The sequence below is a fragment of the Barbatula barbatula genome (genome assembly GCF_947034865.1).
Source record: "Barbatula barbatula genome assembly, chromosome: 4".
Classification (NCBI taxonomy): domain Eukaryota; kingdom Metazoa; phylum Chordata; class Actinopteri; order Cypriniformes; family Nemacheilidae; genus Barbatula; species Barbatula barbatula.
The window spans coordinates 7,973,418-7,986,592 of NC_136768.1; the positions used below are offsets into that span (position 1 = coordinate 7,973,418).

The window sequence follows — 13,175 nt, forward strand, 5'->3', positions numbered from 1 at the left end:
CTCCGAGCGTACTACCAATGTGGTGAACAGAGCGGGTTGTCTGTTCACGTTCGCCCTCAGATTCCCCGCCCGGACAGAGGGAGAAATCCACGGAATGCGATCTCAAACACTGGGTTAGTCAAAATGTGCTTCGCCTTCGGAGGGTGTGTGGTGAGCTGATGTTGACGAAAAAGTTCAGGGTCACTTTATAGGCTGGAATCCACGCAACTGACAGCAGCATCTTGGAAGTTTGTGATGAACATTTCCACATCTCTGTACGGTCAGTGACGTATTACAGTGTAGTGGTAGTGTCCCATTTCCCAGGTGAATGTTTTTAGGGCAATGGGAAGGGGCGAGATGGGTGGGAGAAGGGGTATGGTGCCAAACCAGTGGTGGCCTTGTAGGCCAAGAGCTGAGCTTAGAACTTAATGAAGAGAAAAGTGACGTGCTCTATTCTGGTTAATTGAAGACCACTCTTTCCACCACATTCTGGATCATCTGTAGACGTTTGATTGTGCAAGCTGGAAGTCCAGTTTAGCTGATCATCGATTACCACTCCCAGGTTTCTGGCCATTCTGGAAGGTGTGATGGGTCGATGAGCCTAGTTGAAGTAGTGATAGAAAAAAACCTAGGGATGTCATGTATATGGAAAAGAGTAACGGTCCATGGATTGAGCCCTGAGGCACCCCTATATTGAGATGTTGGGACTTAGAGACCTCACCTCTCCGAGAAACTCTAAATGACCTACCTGAGAGGTAAGACTTGAACCACTGTAGCACCATTTCAGAGACACTCATAGCCCTGAGGTTTGACAGGAGGATGTGGTCATTAACGGTGTCTAAAGCAGCAGTCCGGACTATCCGTTTGTAGTCTTCGGAGGTTAGTTTTTGCATCTGAGCCGAACCAAACAGTTATGGAAGTGGAGAGGACGGATTCAATGACAGCTGAGTAGAAGTGTCAGAGCAGCTCCTGTGGCAGGTTGAACTTCCTCGGCGAAAGAAGTACAGCCTCTGCTGGGCCTTTTTGACAATAGAGTCAATGCAAATATCAAACTTCAGGTACCGTGAGATTGTGGAGCCCAGGAACATGAATTATTCTACTGCGGCAACAGAGCTGTTCATGATGGTGAGTGGGAGGAGTGCAGGGGGGGTTCTCCTAAAGTCCAATATCATCTCCACTGTTTTAAGGTGTTTAGCTGCACAACCTCACTTCTGTAAGCAGACTCGTCAGAGATCATCAGCTGTTTAGTCTGATGGATGTGAAGGGGAAGGGAGACAAAGAAAAGCAGAGAAGGTTTTAAAGTACGAGTGTCGGGTGAGTTGTTGATTTTAGAGTAGTAGTACCGAGTTTTCTCAGAGGATACATCAGCAGAGAAAAAAGAGGAGAGACTGATAGAGACAGAGGTCATTAGGATCTTTATGCAAACACTATACATTGCATTAGCTATACATGCATTTGTATACCTTAAATGTGATGCAAAGTTGCTTTGGATATATGCCAAATGCATGAATGTAAAATATACAAAACAACAAGTTTTTAAGAGTGGAATAGGTACATGTACAATTTTGTTTCAAGGAAAATCAGTGTTTTGTTAAGGCTCATGGCACAGCAGATGCAGGACTATCGTTACGGTATAGAGAGCATTCAGCACACCTACACAGCTCGAATGGAAAGTTCACTTCAGTTGCTGGGAAATAGATCAAATAAAATGTGCAATTTGTGTGTAATATAAAAGTGTGAGTGCTTGCAGATCGATCTTTGCCAACAGTGGCTGTTAAAGAATAGAGTGATGTGTCACCACGATATTACAAGAAAATAGATTTTTCCGTGTTTGCGTGTGTGTTTCTCTCTTAACGTCCTCTGAGAAATCAAATCTGTGCAGGAATGACTGTTTGCACAATATGTGAAGTAGCTTCGAGATCCAATGCTAGAAATTCTCCTCCCTGCAACTATAACAAATCCTTTGACCAATGAATTTTTGCGACATTTACGGTGGTTTCTTCTTGTTAGATAAGCTTTTCAGAAATGTCACTTGTGCACAGGAATTTCCAGGCGAAGAAACATTTTAGCGCTCAGCTCAACAACAACCAAATGTCCAGGCGGCATGTCTAATAACGTTGCTAAATCATTAGCAAATTCTACATTGGCTAACACTTCCAGCACCTTTAAATCAAACAAATGTGTAAAAAACTAACAAATGTGACGAGCGGGCCAGTGGCCAATCAGCGTCGTCATGGCAACGGCGTAATCAAGCCACCACACCAGCAGATCGTCACCACCTGGTCCCTATCAAGCTCACCCTTTATAAACAGAGGAAGAAGAGGAAAGGGTGAGCTTGTTCTCATTGGAGATGTTATTGTCTAACGTGTCGTTTGCTTCCTTTAACAGAGACCAGCGAGTGACGATCACCAAGGCACCGCTCACCAGGCACAGACACTTCACCACCTTTCACCTAAGAGGCACGAGCACCACCTCTGAACCCGGGAGCACACGAGGAGCTAACTTCCCCACAGCTGCACTCACCTGTAACCCTTTTGCTGTGTCTCCCATTAAACCACCCTCCGGGGCTAGAAAGATTCGAAGTACTGTGTCTGTCTCGTCTATGCTTGCCACAGTGGTGGAGAATGCGGGCACGACTGCTGGCGCCCTTCTTGACCGGCGAGGCACAGAGGGCATATTTCGCTCTCCCCGCCCAACATCAAGAGGATTACGAGAGGCTGAAAGCCGAAATCCTCGCCCGGGTGGGGTTATCACCGGTAGCCGCGGCGCAACAGTTCCAGCAGTGGGCGTACAACGAACAACTTCCCATTCGGGTACAGGCTGCGCAGCTGTCGAGGCTCGCCCAGTTGTGGCTCCTAACCGAGGAACTCTCGGCCAGACAAGTCGCAGAGAAGGTCGTCCTTGATCGCCTACTCCGGGCCCTGCCTCGCCGTGTTAGAAATCCGGTGAGCATGCGTAACCCCACCTCCCTCCGAGAGCTTGTGGAGTCTGTCGAGCTGGCGGATGCAGCACTCGCCCGGGAAGGAGGAGAGAGAGCGATTCCTCAGCCCCGGAGGGTGAACTCCCCTTGGCGACCGCAGGAGGGTATCTCTCGGCCAGTCAGCAGACCCCCGGTGGCCTCACCGCAGGACGAGCCGATGCCCACGGAGCCGGCATCTCCTACACCACGAGCGTGGCTGGCGGGTTGCATCGTCCACAGGAAACTGCCACCAAGCGCCCCAGAGAGGGTCGTACGAGTCGACGGCAAGACCCTGGTGGCCACCCTCGACTCCGGCAGTTCCATTACCCTGGTTCGAGACGGCGTACTTCCCCCTCGTCCGATGCGGAACACCCGACTTCCTATAAAATGTGTCCATGGAGACACCCGCGAGGTCCCGAGCCGTCGAGTTGAGATCGCGGCAACCCCCGGGTCCTGGCCTTTGGAAGTAGGCATTGTGAATGACCTCCCTGTACCTCTTCTCCTCGGACGTGACTGGCCAGGGTTCGACCAACTGTTGGCCGCGACGATGCAGCCCAATCGATGGAGGACCAAGCCCCCGCGACGCCGACGCACAGCGAGAACTCAGCCAGCGTTGATGGCCACCGAAAGTGAGCAAGGGGGTGAGTGTGTTCCTCGTTCCACTAACCTGGATGTTGATCTTTTTCAGAGGGTCACCGAAGGGGGTTCGTTTGGAAGGGAGCAACGGGAGGATGACCGCTTACGCAACTGTTGGAACCAAGTTCGACTAGTCGACGAGGAAGTCAGACATCCAGCTCCTCACCCTCTTCCTCACTTCATCGTGAAGAACGGGCTGCTGTACTGTGTCGCCCTAAGGCGGGGGGAGGAAAAATCCTTGTTGGTCGTTCCCAAGGCGAAGACGGGGGTAGTTATGGAGCTTGCACATGTACACCCGATGGCCGGACATCTCGCGGCCGCCAACACGGCCCAGCGGATAAGGGACCGTTTCCACTGGCCAGGACTCGAAGCGGAGGTAAAAAGGTTCTGCCAAGGATGTCCCACCTGCCAGCTGACGTCCCCCCAACGACCTCCCCCTAGCCCCTTGATTCCTCTCCCCGTGATAGAGATACCCTTCTCGCGCATTGGCCTGGACCTGGTGGGGCCCCTTCCGAAGTCTGCCCGTGGTCATGAATACATTCTCGTAATCGTTGATTATGCCACCCGGTATCCGGAAGCCCTCCCTCTTCGAAAAGCCACCACCAAAGCGATTGCCAAAGAGGTCTTCATGCTGTTCACCAGGGTGGGAATCCCCTCCGAGATATTGACGGACCAAGGGACCCCCTTCATGTCTCGGCTGATGGCCGATCTCTGCCACCTACTCAAGGTGAAACAGCTCCGCACTTCGGTTTATCACCCTCAGACGGACGGCTTAGTAGAAAGATTCAACCAAACCCTGAAGAGGATGTTACGGCGAGTGGTGGCAGAGGATGGGCGTGACTGGGACCTCATGCTTCCCTACGTGCTCTTCGGCGTGAGAGAGGTACCCCAGGCGTCTACCGGGTTTACCCCGTTTGAACTTCTGTTTGGCCGTCAACCTCGGGGGCTCCTGGATGTAGCCCGAGATGCCTGGGAGCAACAACCCGCCCCGCATCGGAATATTGTGGAGCATGTTCAACAGATGAGAGAACGCATCGACCGAGTCATGCCACTCGTGAAGGAGCATCTGCTCGAGGCCCAGCGCGCCCAGAAGCGGTTGTATGACCGGCCCACACAGCCAAGAGAATTCCAGCCAGGTGACCGCGTGTTACTGTTGACCCCCTCGGCTACCTCGAAGTTCCTGGCGTCCTGGAAGGGCCCCTACACCATCGTCGAGAAGGTTGGGCCGGTCAACTACCGGGTCCGTCAGCCGGGCAGAAGGAAACTCGAACAGCTCTACCACGTGAACTTGCTAAAACAGTGGGTGGCCCCAGCCCAAGAGATGGCCGCCTTCGCGGAGATGGAACCACCAGTGGTTCAAGTGGGCGAGCACCTTTCCCCGGACCAGAAGGGCGATCTAGAAACCTTGGTCCGTCAGTTCTCTGATGTATTCCGGGAACGACCCGGGCAGACTCGAATCATCCAACATGAGATTCGGACACCCCCGGGAGTCGTCGTCCGACAGCGGCCCTACCGGGTCCCGGAGGCTCGTCGGCTGGCTATTGAGGAAGAAATTACCAGGATGAAAGATCTGCAGGTGATTGAACCCTCACGTAGCCCCTGGTCCAGCCCAATCGTAATGGTACCAAAGCCAGATGGAACATTACGGTTCTGCAACGACTTTCGGCGCCTCAACGAGGTCTCCACTTTCGACAGCTACCCCATGCCCCGAGTGGATGAACTCCTGGACCGGTTAGGGAAGGCTCGGTTTATCTCAACGCTTGACCTTACCAAGGGCTACTGGCAGGTACCCCTTTCCCCGGAGGCCAAGGAGAAAACTGCCTTCAGTACACCGTCGGGCCATTGGCAATATAGGGTCTTGCCTTTTGGACTGCATGGAGCACCTGCCACGTTCCAACGCATGATGGACATTCTGTTGAGGCCCCACCAAAGTTACGCGGCAGCCTACTTGGATGACTTGGTTATCCACTCGGGGTCGTGGGAGGAACATTTGACGAGGCTCCGGAAGATCCTGCTGGACCTACGGAAGGCAGGGCTCACTGCGAACCCGAGAAAGTGCCACCTGGGCCTGGCGGAAGCCCACTACCTCGGCTTCAGAGTTGGACGCGGATTAATCCAACCACAGCCCAACAAAACAGAGGCCGTCCAGAAGGCGCCCCGACCTACCACGAAGACCCAGGTGCGTGCGTTTCTCGGGTTAGCCGGCTATTACAGGTGCTTCATCCCTGCTTTCTCCTCTCTAGCCAGCCCCCTGACCGACCTGACCAAGAAGGGGCAGCCCGAGAAAGTCATCTGGAACCAGGAGGCCCAGGCAGCGTTTCGGGCCCTGAAACAGGCTCTCTCCTCCTCGCCCGTCTTACACGCCCCAGACTTCGGCTGCCCCTTCACACTCCAGACTGATGCTTCCGACACCGGGTTGGGAGCGGTCCTGTCCCAGGACCTGGATGGAAAGGAACACCCGGTCGTCTACATCAGTCGGAAGCTCACCCCAGCGGAAACCCGGTATGCCACGGTGGAGAAAGAAGCCCTCGCCATAAAGTGGGCTGTCCTGGAGCTCCGCTATTACCTGCTGGGAAGGAGCTTCACCCTGGTTACAGACCACGAACCATTGACCTGGATGGCCAAAGCCAAGGACTCCAATGCCAGGGTGACCAGGTGGTTCCTTGCGCTCCAGGACTACCACTTCACAGTCACACATCGGGCGGGGGCTTCCCATGGCAACGCCGATGGCCTATCCCGGATGTGGTCAGGGTGGGCATCAAGGTCAGGGGCACAAAATCCCCCCCAGTGCCCCCTAATTCCGTACAGAGCGAGCCGCCATACCATGTCGACGCTTAGGGGGGGGGAGTGTGACGAGCGGGCCAGTGGCCAATCAGCGTCGTCATGGCAACGGCGTAATCAAGCCACCACACCAGCAGATCGTCACCACCTGGTCCCTATCAAGCTCACCCTTTATAAACAGAGGAAGAAGAGGAAAGGGTGAGCTTGTTCTCATTGGAGATGTTATTGTCTAACGTGTCGTTTGCTTCCTTTAACAGAGACCAGCGAGTGACGATCACCAAGGCACCGCTCACCAGGCACAGACACTTCACCACCTTTCACCTAAGAGGCACGAGCACCACCTCTGAACCCGGGAGCACACGAGGAGCTAACTTCCCCACAGCTGCACTCACCTGTAACCCTTTTGCTGTGTCTCCCATTAAACCACCCTCCGGGGCTAGAAAGATTCGAAGTACTGTGTCTGTCTCGTCTATGCTTGCCACACAAAGTATTCATGTGTGCCAGTTCTACTCTCACTCTTTCATTTTTCTCTGGACTCTACAGCGGCAAGAGCAACAGGTGACATTTGGTAGTCATGGAAACAGCACAGTGGCTTCCTAAATTCAAGGACTGAAAGCTTCTGGCCTTCAGAATAGAGAGAGAGGGGAAAGAGAAGAGGAAGAAATATAGAGACCATGAGAAAGTAAGAGATCCACTGCATATTGACTTTGGCGCCATCTGAACCCAGAGGGCAAAGAATCGGACGGGTCTCAGCAGAAGTGCTTAAGTCTTATCTGAGCACAGCAGAGAGTGCATCAAAAGCTCATCCAGAGTACAAAAGGCAGATCTGGGGCCGCCAGAGAGAAATCTATACCGCTTTTAACAGCATTAAAACTGTTCCCGTGTGCTGAGATAGCTTGGGTTATGTAGCATGATTTATAAATGACATGTATGTGAGGAGCTTCATGGTGAGGTGAAGAACAACCAAATTCTTTCCATTCCTTTTGATGCACTGAAAGGTCATGCATACAAGCAAAAAAGGAAAGTGCAGAGAAGAATTCCAGAAGATGAAGTGCTAAATAACAGGCCAGTTTGCGGATTACAACAGTTAACCCAAAAATACAAAGATCTGTTGTCATGTTCATGAAACCCATATGACTTCTCTGGAACATGAAGAGATTATCAGATTTTTCCAAGCGCTCTTTACCAAACAATAAGAGTAAAAGCAACAAAAATTAGGAAAAACATATATAAAGACTATATAAAAGCTTGAGTAAAACAGAAGTTTACATTGTTATTCACATCTCGCTTGGTTTATGAGACAGGAATCAATAAAATCTGAAATGTCTGTCTGTAAATACAGTTTTTGATGTTATTCACACGGTTTCAGATACATAGAACATAACTCAAAACAAAGACCACATGTTTGAAATGACATCAGTGTGCGCTAAACACGACAGAATACAATTCTGGTTAAACAAATACAATAATATTAAGATGCATTAGAGGCTGTAAGAGCAGCTTATATGACTAACAACCAGCCGAGAGAGGCTTACGGCTGGTATTTCACCCTCTGAAGCAACGAGCTTCTCAAGATGCATGAGTTCCTCAAGAACATGCGGTAAACAGCAGGGAGAAGAACATCAGCTATTTCAGTGAAAAAACAGTGCATGCTGGGCCGCTGGTGGAGAACAAATCTCAGCAGGAACAAAGACCAACGGTCTGAAGCCCAGCAGGGGGCAAATTAAAAAGAGCAGCTTAGGGACAAAAATCCCTGTTGCACCATTAAACATCGATGGAGAGATAACCTACTGTATGGTTAAAATATCGGAAAAAATGGTAGACCACCTACCTGCTTCTTGAAAACCTACATACACCTCTTTCTCATTCTTACATCAACAGAACAGACTAAGCAAGAGTTTCAGCTGGGGATCCAAGTAATCCATGTAATGAGGAAACATTCAGTTAAGAGGATACGTGTGTAGCTCTGTAAGAGTCCCACCTCTGAGGTCACATTCACACAGTTGTTTACATTCAGTTTTCCATTATCCGAGATCTGATAGGACCACTGTTGCTTCACACAACATTCCAGTGATTTTTTAACTCGACGGTTTAAGAAACACACTCACACGAGCTCATCTATACACATTCTCCATCAAACAGCTCTGTCATGTCTTGTCATGTATCAGAGGGCTTCAGAGGTTTAGAGATGTCCCGATAAAGACTGTAAGGACGTATGTGGGAGCTTACATAAGACGACTAGTTAATACTTTACAATAACACAAAGTTATCCTGAACTACCATTCATAAACAATACTTTCACATCATTTATTTAAGGGATAATTCCACCCAAAATTCTGCCATCATTTTTTCACTCTCATAGTGTCATTTCAAACCCGACTTTCTTCTGCAATGAGATATTCTGAAAAATGTTGGTAAACCAACAAAGGCGGTATCCATTCACTTCTATTATATAGACTCAAAACCAATGCAAGTCAATGGGTACCGCAATTTCTGGGTGAACTATCGCTTTAAAACTTTACCCAAAAGTGGAATATGCCCATAATTTACCCTCATTGTGTAGAAAAAATCCTTTTATCAACAAAATGCAAACAAAAATAACTTCAAGAATTAGAATTCTTCGCCTATTGTTTCAACATTTATACACCCAGCTGAATAGTTTTTAGGATTTATGTGGTATTTTTGGAGCTAGGACGTGTCGGGTCCAAAAAAATGACTAAATTGACAGCATGTTTTAGTACGTTTTAAAAATGTTTTAATACATTTTTGTTTATGTTTAGCTAAAGAAAAGAAGACAGTTCTATATGTAATGAGATCATTTTCATATTTTGGTGAACTACTCTTTTAATTTGGGTTGATATTCATTTCTATTATACGTGTTTTGTGTCAAAATCTGTATGCAGTAACATTCCTCAATGCATTTTGAGCGAGCATGATCTAACAAAGAACAATTGCATAATTGTTACTTTACAAAATATGTTGTAGAACACTCTCATCTGCTAGACTTTGCTTTGTTTCTGTGTCGAGTCACACACACACACACACACACAGAGCTGGTGGTTGTCTTTTCAAGTGGATTAAAGGACACATGTTTAATTGCTTGTTAACAAATGTTTACTGCGCCGTATCAAACTGCACCCATTTCCTGCCAGAAATAGGGCCAGAGATCCTGCCAGACCTAAAGCAGCTCCCAGTAAGAGAGACTGTACAACTGTATTTCACATTGAATAGCTATACAGTAACTTAATATTATTCAAAGAAAGTGCTGATAAATCTTATCACTGGGGCTTGCCAGGGCAATCATCTATCTCCATTGCTTATACATGAACAAACCCATAACCTTAAATATTAAACACCGGTGCATAACTCGCCCTGCTTTGCTTGTGCCACATAAATTAGTACAACTTCACACCTTCCAGCTCATAGAAAAACAACGTTTGCCATTACGCTAAGCTATAGAGATAATGATGTTTGACTTGGCCAAACCCTGTGATATTGTAAATATAGTGACATTGGCATTAAAGTCCCCCAAAAATATGAACTTGCAAAGCCTCTTGTCATAAAGCAGGGCACGTACGAGCCTCTTATCTCTTTGAGCAACATCAGAAGATAGGTTATGTTTGCAGGGACAGGGGTTCAGCGCGACGTCTGCTGCAGTCTTGTTTCATTTTCTCTGGCGTGTGTCTTTGACTCACTCTGATATATTAAAAGCCACAGAACAATATCAGACCTGTCAATCACAGAGATCTTAAAGGGCCGACGCACACATGCACACGGATTAAAGTCAACTCAACTTTGACAACCCTGCTCCCTTCTTCTGTTCCCATGTGTGGTAGCAGCTCAACAGAAAGAGGTTGTGACTATATATATACCTTTCCGTGTACGGCCATCTATCTTTCCCTGTATGCCCACAGGAGTCATAAACACTTATGAAATATTAAATTGACTGTGGCTTTTCCATTTGTCTCTAACTGCAGATCTGCACGTTTTCAGCATTTACAAGTGCTTTGGGATCCACAGTGTCAGATGAGTGATGTTCAATCTGTGCTCCATTTGAATCAGAATCTGTTCGGAATCTGTTCCTGTTTGTGCGAGTGCTCATATAGTCATGAGAATGTGTGTGTGTTTGTCTTTTTGTGGGGACAATAACAATGTTAATTTTGCTCTTTCCTTTCAACACCCGGGACTGTGATCTTTAAACTCTAAGCTGGAAGCGGCACACTAGGGAAGACACAACACACACATGTACTATTCACACATCGGGCTAATCGAACTCTTTTTAATAAAATGATGGTGTTTTATTATGCCACAGAGCCCTTTTAGCACATTGCTTCGTAAAAAGAGGCAGAACACACACCGATTTCCACACGATAGCATGAGCAGGGACACACACACACCATTAATATGGCGACCAGCATAAGTTTCAATCAGGTCATTTAATAGTTCTTGGACATTTCAAGCACTCTACACACGATGAGCAGACACGGCAATCATTGAAAAATGAATGGGAGAAATCACTCTACATGGGGTGCGATGAAAGGAAGTCCTGCCTTTCAATTTCAAGAGCCAGAAGCATAGCAGGGTCTTTTGATTCTAGATCCCTTGTGCGATTTAATAAAATAGTTTAGCCTGAGTTCAATTGGAATGATCCTTATTTTCTGCATCGTGACTTGAAAGGTGAGAGGCAGTTGCTGCTGGACATAATTAGGGCCGTATAGAAAAGCTCTGAATAATCATTTACAACTTCAGAACGGGCTCCAACTCTTCGGTGTTTATAACATATAGCTGCTGTCCTTTCCTTATATCCCCATATTTCCTGTTTTTTTAAATAGATTATTATTAGTAGTAGTAGTCACCCTTTATGTTTGTCACCGGGTTTTGCAAATACAAAGTATTAAACAATGTTTGTCAACTTTAACAAACACAGTGTTTATGATTTGAACAGTAGTGTTTTTATTTTCATTTCCTGACAATTTGGATATCTGGGGTTTCGGAAGGTCAGCAGCAATATTTTGTAGATTTTAGTAAGCAATACCATGCTTTCTGTGACCAATAAAGAATGCACTGTACTATTGTCAGCTCCATTTAACACATTTTACTAAGTCTAATAGAGTTTTTCCCAAAATCAACGCAGAATTATTCATTTCTCTCATTTCTCTCCAGTTATAATCGCTCAATGCACTTAATGCACATCACAACTCCATTGAATTTGACAATTGAAACTGTCTACTGTCACAATTATAAAATGTAGCTGTTGCTCAGTTGTGAATATGGAAATTCATTGTCTGCTTTGTGAACTTTTTAAGCTTAATAATGTAACCACAAACTATTGCAACAATTGAATCCTTTGTAAAACAGTCAACCGTGCAATGTAAGATTTATACACCTATTATCTTTTCATGTTAAATTAATTTATGAGGAAAATATAGAATTTCTTTAATCATTTCAAAACAAATGGAGAGCAAGGACTGTGAAGGTAGCGGCGCTGCAGATACAGTACTGCACATCTCTCGTGTCTTCTTAAGTTGAACAATAATTGTGGTTAGGCTATAATAGCGATTAGACTATGTGATAATTATGACAGCCCTAATTGAAAAGCAGCAAAACGTCAACAGATCTTAACCATACAATGCCTCAAATGAAGCACTCTTATATTTTTAACTGACATCAATAGCCAAATCATCATTTAACTAGAGTTAGGTCCGTATATATTTGTATATTGTCTTAAAGTGCACATATTCATAGTGTATTCGCATCCAGATTAGCTGAAGGCTTTATGGGTTTTATTCACAGGTATGGTCTTCTCCTTAAATATTTTCTTCATAAATGAAGCATGTTAAACGTCTGGAGGTGATTCTACGTGTGGTGTTTGCATTTGGAAGCTGTTGCTGTGAACCCACATTATGAGGTTCAGGGAGATCATCATGCAAGTGAAACAGACCACAGTTAGATTTCAAACACACAACAAATCCATCAGAAAGATGCCAGGAACATTAAGAGCGGCCTAATCAACGATTTGGTACATACGGAGTAAAAAACAACACACAAGAAAAATCCTGGGTGTCCATATGAGATGAAAGTGGTGGATGATGACATTATCCTCTCCATGATAAAGAAAAACACCTTCACAACATCCAGACGGGAGAAATGATTTAAGGTAAAGCCCATACCTGTGAATAAAACAACTTTTGATTCAACTGTCCAATTAATTTTGGTCCCTTGAAGAAGGAGAAAGCTTCATATTAAAGAACTGTAAGCTTTCAGCTAATCTGGATGTGAATACACTCTTAATTAAACTGAGAGTGTGCACGTCCAGACAATATCCGTTATAAAACTGTAACTCGAATGCATTTTGATACACAGCTAAAATGACAAAAAATGTGCTTCTGTCCAAATATTTATGGACCTAACTGCATATGAGCGGATTCAAATGCAGCCCCCAGGTCATCATGGTCTGATCTCCACCCACACTGCAGTGCAGCAAAAGGAGATCAACTTGACTGCGTCTTGCAGCTGAACATCCTCATCACAGTGTAGAGATCTCATCCATCTCTCTGCGCAGTTACAACACCCCATCAATAACGTCTGCATCAACCTCAGTTGGATATAAATACACAACCTATGGTAACCCAAAGTGATTAGAACTTGTCTTCTCCTGCTTCTGTCTCTTCATCTACCTCTCTGTCTCTCTCGCGTCTACGGTAGGGAAATGACAGAACATCATTTCATCACCTATGAAGGAACATCAAAGAAATTACAATGCACCCTTCACTCAACACTAGTTGCCACGGCAACTATACAACGGACCTTATAAAGCTAA

General features: G+C 46.5%; 1 protein-coding gene across 7 annotated transcripts in view; it reads right to left on the reverse strand.

Annotated features, from left to right (window-relative positions):
- Positions 1-13,175, reverse strand: part of anks1b (ankyrin repeat and sterile alpha motif domain containing 1B) — a 116,427-nt gene that overhangs the window by 39,491 nt on the left and 63,761 nt on the right. The window contains exon 1 of one of the 7 annotated variants that reach the window (XM_079454800.1): positions 8,187-8,323. The exons of 5 other annotated variants lie outside the window; for them this stretch is intronic. The gene's annotated coding sequence lies outside the window, so the exon portion shown is untranslated. Of the gene's footprint in view, positions 1-8,186; positions 8,324-13,175 lie in introns of those variants that run through there. One more of the 7 variants, XM_079454802.1, reaches the window with a different exon arrangement.